Here is a 5,000-nt window from a genome sequence, read left to right as displayed (position 1 = left end):
TTAGAACAGGGAGATGGAATAGGGGCTTGCTCCGTCCACTCCACGCATCGACCCAGTATTGCAGTGTTTCTGGGAACGGTGCAGCTCCCCGTGGGGAGATATTCAAAAGGAAAATCAGCTCTTTCCCAGTGTCTCTGTGTGTGTGTGTGTGTGTGTGTGTGTGTGTATTATTACTGAGAATAAAGCTGATATCTCTCTCTCTCTCTCACTCAGAGCTGCTGTGGAAGGAAACCTTTTTAAAAAGAACTTTCTCAGCTCAGTGGTATTTTTTTCTTCTCCAAGGCTGAGTGCCGCTCGCACGGAGCGATATAATTCAAAGTGCAAAATAACTTGGCGTCGTTGACTTTAAACAAGCAGGGTCTGCTTCCAAATGAAAGCTGCGCTCCCGAACTGTACTGACTGTCTGCCTGTCTGTCTGTCTGTCTGTTTGTCAAGGGGAGGAAAAGGTGGCGGTGGTGGTGGTGAGGGTGGAGCTTTACGCTCAGGAGGGGAGACTTTCTTTCAGAGGTGCCAATTAATCTGCAGCAGAAAGTCATCCCCCCCCCGACCGGGATTCGAAGCCCGGTCCTGACCACGAGACCACCGGGGAGAGTTGCCTCAAGTCCCTGAGGGACCTGGACACGAGGCCGAGGACACACGCACGCCTGCTGCACTGGCAGCAGCGACCAACAGGGGGCTGACCGGCTGATCCTTCCCTTTCACAGGCAGGCTTTTGGCCCTCGCTCAAACGACAAAGGTGTTCAGAAGGAAGTCCTGGGGGGAAGGCATGGAGGGACGGACACAGGGAAGTCCGCACAAAACAGGTCCCCTGGAACCTCTGACCCAGAAAACCGGGTTCCTGGTGAAAGCAGTCCTGCCCCGCCCTGCCATTAACATGACAATGGACAGGGCCCGGACCAGGCGCAGCGGACGGTAGCGAGCAGTCGGAGGGTGAAAATCCGCCAGTGGGTGAAAAGGAGAGCCGTGCGGTGAGAGGAGGCGGAAAGCGGTTCGCAGACTTTCGCTGTACCTCCGGCGGGCAGCGCCGCACCTCCGAGCGCTCGGTACCGTCCGCTGCGCCTCGTCCTGCCGCACGCGACGAGCCGTCCCCGGAGGAAATCGGCCTCGGCCTTCCTGAGATATCAGTCTCCAGGTGGGACAGAAAAACCGGGGGCCCCCGGCTCGCTTTCGGCGGCCCGCTAGTCGACTTCCCGTCGTGCGAACGCGATCCTTCCGGTACCCTTCGGTGCCCCTTGCCCGACTCTAGCTCCGGTGGTAAAGCGGAGTCGGTCGGTCTGACGGCCGCCGAGTTAGCAGGCGGAAAGCGGTTTGCAGCCTTTCGCTGTACCTCCGGCGGGCAGCGCCGCACCTCCGAGCGCTCGGTACCGTCCGCTGCGCCTCGTCCTGCCGCACGCGACGAGCCGTCCCCGGAGGAAATCGGCCTCGGCCCTCCTGAGATATCAGCCTCCATACGGGCGTCACAAATCAGTGGACATGGTCAGCTGCAAAGCAGTGTCATTACAACCTTTCATAAACGACAGGGCAGCACTGCACTGCACTGCACTGCACCCCACACTACATCACACTTGCCTGCCTGCCTGCCAGCCTGCCGCTGCCTACTCTCACCAGCGGACCAAAGTGAGGATAACACCCCGAAGCAAGCATCTCCCTTGCCGCCCACCAGCCCACACCAATCCCCTTGCCTGCCTCCCACAAATTCCACCAGCGAGGCAAAGTGAAAATCAACCCCCAAAAAACGCACTCCACACCGGCCATCGCCCGCTATACACCCCCCCTGGGGTGAATATTAAGCCCGAGAACACCGACTGTAACCAACCGCAGTGAAAAGTTGAAGTGGCAACTCATTAACCAGATTTACACTTGGCAACTCATAAACCAAATGAACAAAAAATCTGGTTAATGAGTTGCCCAAAATAAATCTGGTTAATGAGTTGCCACTTCAACTTTTCACTGCGGTTGGTTACAGTCGGTGTTCTCGGGCTTAATATTCACCCCGGGGGGGGGGGGTGGGTGATTCTGGGGGTAGTGTCCGGGAGGGTGAGCCTTTTATTCGGCAGGAGGCGTGTGGGGAAATCATCAACCTGTCAGACGATGAGTTGTCACAAATGCCATTGCTTAATGAAAGCTGCGCTCCCGAACTGGACTGACTGTCTGTCTGTCTGTCTGTCTGTCCGTTTGTCAAGGGGAGGAAAAGGCGGTGGTGGTGGTGGTGAGGGTGGAGCTTTACGCTCAGGAGGGGAGACTTTCCTTCATGCCAATTAATCTGCAGCAGAAAGTCATCCCCCCCCGACTGGGATTCGAAGCCCGGTCCTGACCACGAGACCACCGGGGAGAGCTGCCTCAAGTCCCTGAGGGACCTGGACACGAGGCCGAGGACACACGCACGCCTGCTGCACTGGCAGCAGCGACCAGCAGGGGGCTGACCGGCTGATCCTTCCCTTTCACAGGCAGGCTTTTGGCCCTCGCTGAAACGACAAAGGTGTTCAGAAGGAAGTCCTGGGGAGGAGGGAGGGAGGCAGGGAAATCAGCACAAAGCAGGTCCCCTGGAATCTCACACCTGCGTCCCAGAAAACAGGTCTCCTGGTCAAAGCAGTCCTGCCCCGTCCTGCCATTAACGTGACAATGGACAGGGCCCGGCAGCTTGAGACACATCTTTTTTTCAATATGCAAGTTCTTTTTAAAAAGGTTTCCTTCCACAGCAGCTCTGAGTAAGAGTGAGAGAGAGAGAGAGAGAGAGAGAGACACTGACTGACACTGACACTGACACTGACACACACACACACACACACACACACCGTCTCCCATCCGATTGGTGGACTATGGGATTGAAAATCGAACTTTGAGTTTCAATGCAGGGGGGAGAGCGCGAACGCAGCCCCTCCCAACTACCACACGCGCGTTGTTGTTGTTGTAATATAGAACTGCAAGTTGCCGTTGTCGTGGTCGTTTCGAATCAGCACAAAGTAGGTGCCTCCCTGGAATGTCACACCTGCGTCCCAGAAAACAGGTCTCCCGGTCAAAGCAGTCCCGCCCCGCCCTGGGATTAACGTGACAATGGACAGGGCCCAGTCAGGGAGCAGCTTGAGAGACGTCTTTCAATAGGCGCTTCTGAAACATTAACGCCTTGTTTCTTTCGACAGTTTAACCAGCCTTTAACACGCCTTGTGTTTTTATTTCCCATTTCCAGCCAGCCAGCCAGCCAGCCAGCCAGCCAGCCGAGCCGAGCCAGCATCTGCAGTATTTTTTTTGATTGGTCTTGCCTGCCGTGGAATGAATGTTTCAACACGAGCTGCTGATTGTCAGCACCTCACCTCTTTCTCAATTGGCCGTTGCAATCTCACTCGCTCGCTCATTGTGAGACACGTCACGTCACTAGTTTTACTCAAAGAGGTTTCCTTCCACGGCAGTTCGTTAGTGACTGAGACTGACTGACGGAGGTCCGTTGAGACACAACCCTCCCCCATCTGATTGGTGGCCTACTGGCAAATTTACCAATCTGTCAAGCAATCCTGGCAAGAAAGGAAAAAACGGCAACTTCTTTAAACTCATCCACTGTTGCAATTAGAAACGGTGGCAAAAAATGTGGCCAGAGTGGGAGAGAACGGCAGTGCTTCGAGACTGCTTTCAACACCGGCAGCCAGAGAACAAAGAGGGAGGGCAAACAGGACCCGAGATCAATTCGCATCGAGCGCGGTATCGCTTCTCGGCCTTTTGGCTAAGATCGAGCGTGTTCCTTTTCGGGCTTATTTGGATCTGAGCGGACTGGAACGCTGGCCGCGACCTCGTGCGCTCGCAAAGTGCGGACTTTGCTGTGATTGGTCGTTTGTGTGCTGGCTCCGCCCCTAAATTTGCATAAGGACCAAATCAACACTGCAATGGCAGGGAAGGGTTCCTGGTGAAAGCAGTCCTGCCACTGACATGACAATGGACAGGGCCCGGCAGCTTGAGGCACATCTTTCTTTCAATAAGCAAGTTCTTTTTAAAAAAGTTTCCTTCCACAGCAGCTCTGAGTGTGAGAGAGAGAGAGAGAGAGAGACACTGACTGACTGATACTGATACTGACACCGACACACACACACACATATTATTTATTATTATTTTAAACGACAAAGGTGTTCAGAAGGAAGTCCTGGGGGGAAGGCAGGCAGGGAGGGACGGACACAGGGAAGTCCGCACAAAACAGGTCCCCTGGAACCTCTGACCCAGAAAAACGGGTTCCTGGTGAAAGCAGTCCTGCCATTAACATGACAATGGACAGGGCCCGGCAGCTTGAGACACATCTTTCTTTCAATAAGCAAGTTCTTTTTTAAAAAGTTTCCTTCCACAGCAGCTCTGAGTGAGAGAGAGAGAGAGAGAGAGACACTGACTGACTGACTGATACTGACACCGACACACACACACACACACACACATATTATTTATTAATATTTTTAATTGATTTTTAGAACAGGGAGATGGAATAGGGGCTTGCTCCGTCCACTCCACGCATCGACCCAGTATTGCAGTGTTTCTGGGAACGGTGCAGCTCCCCGTGGGGAGATATTCAAAAGGAAAAACAGCTCTTTCCCAGTGTCTCTGTGTGTGTGTGTGTGTGTGTGTGTGTATTATTACTGAGAATAAAGCTGATATCTCTCTCTCTCTCTCTCTCACTCAGAGCTGCTGTGGAAGGAAACCTTTTTAAAAAGAACTTTCTCAGCTCAGTGGTATTTTTTTCTTCTCCAAGGCTGAGTGCCGCTCGCACGTAGCGATATAATTCAAAGTGCAAAATAACTTGGCGTCGTTGACTTGAAACAAGCAGGGTCTGCTTCCAAATGAAAGCTGCGCTCCCGAACTGGACTGACTGTCTGTCTGTCTGTCTGTCTGTTTGTCAAGGGGTGGAAAAGGCGGCGGTGGTGGTGAGGGTGGAGCATTACGCACAGGAGGGGAGACTTTCTTTCAGAGGTGCCAATTAATCTGCAGCAGAAAGTCATCCCCCCCGACCGGGATTCGAAGCCCGGTCC

The 5,000-nt window shown here is 53.7% G+C and overlaps 2 pseudogenes; both read left to right on the top strand.

The window, feature by feature from the left end:
* LOC137310955 (U2 spliceosomal RNA) overlaps positions 1-89 on the top strand; it is a 117-nt pseudogene extending 28 nt beyond the window's left edge.
* A 4,324-nt stretch (positions 90-4,413) lies between these two features.
* Positions 4,414-4,530, top strand: LOC137310992 (U2 spliceosomal RNA; annotated as a pseudogene).
* The last annotated feature ends 470 nt before the right edge of the window (positions 4,531-5,000 follow it).

Source organism: Heptranchias perlo, unplaced genomic scaffold (assembly GCF_035084215.1).
Source record: "Heptranchias perlo isolate sHepPer1 unplaced genomic scaffold, sHepPer1.hap1 HAP1_SCAFFOLD_296, whole genome shotgun sequence".
Taxonomy (NCBI): Eukaryota; Metazoa; Chordata; class Chondrichthyes; order Hexanchiformes; family Hexanchidae; genus Heptranchias; species Heptranchias perlo.
The sequence above is the reverse complement of the archived record's forward strand: the minus strand, read 5'-3'. Positions and strand labels throughout refer to the sequence as shown.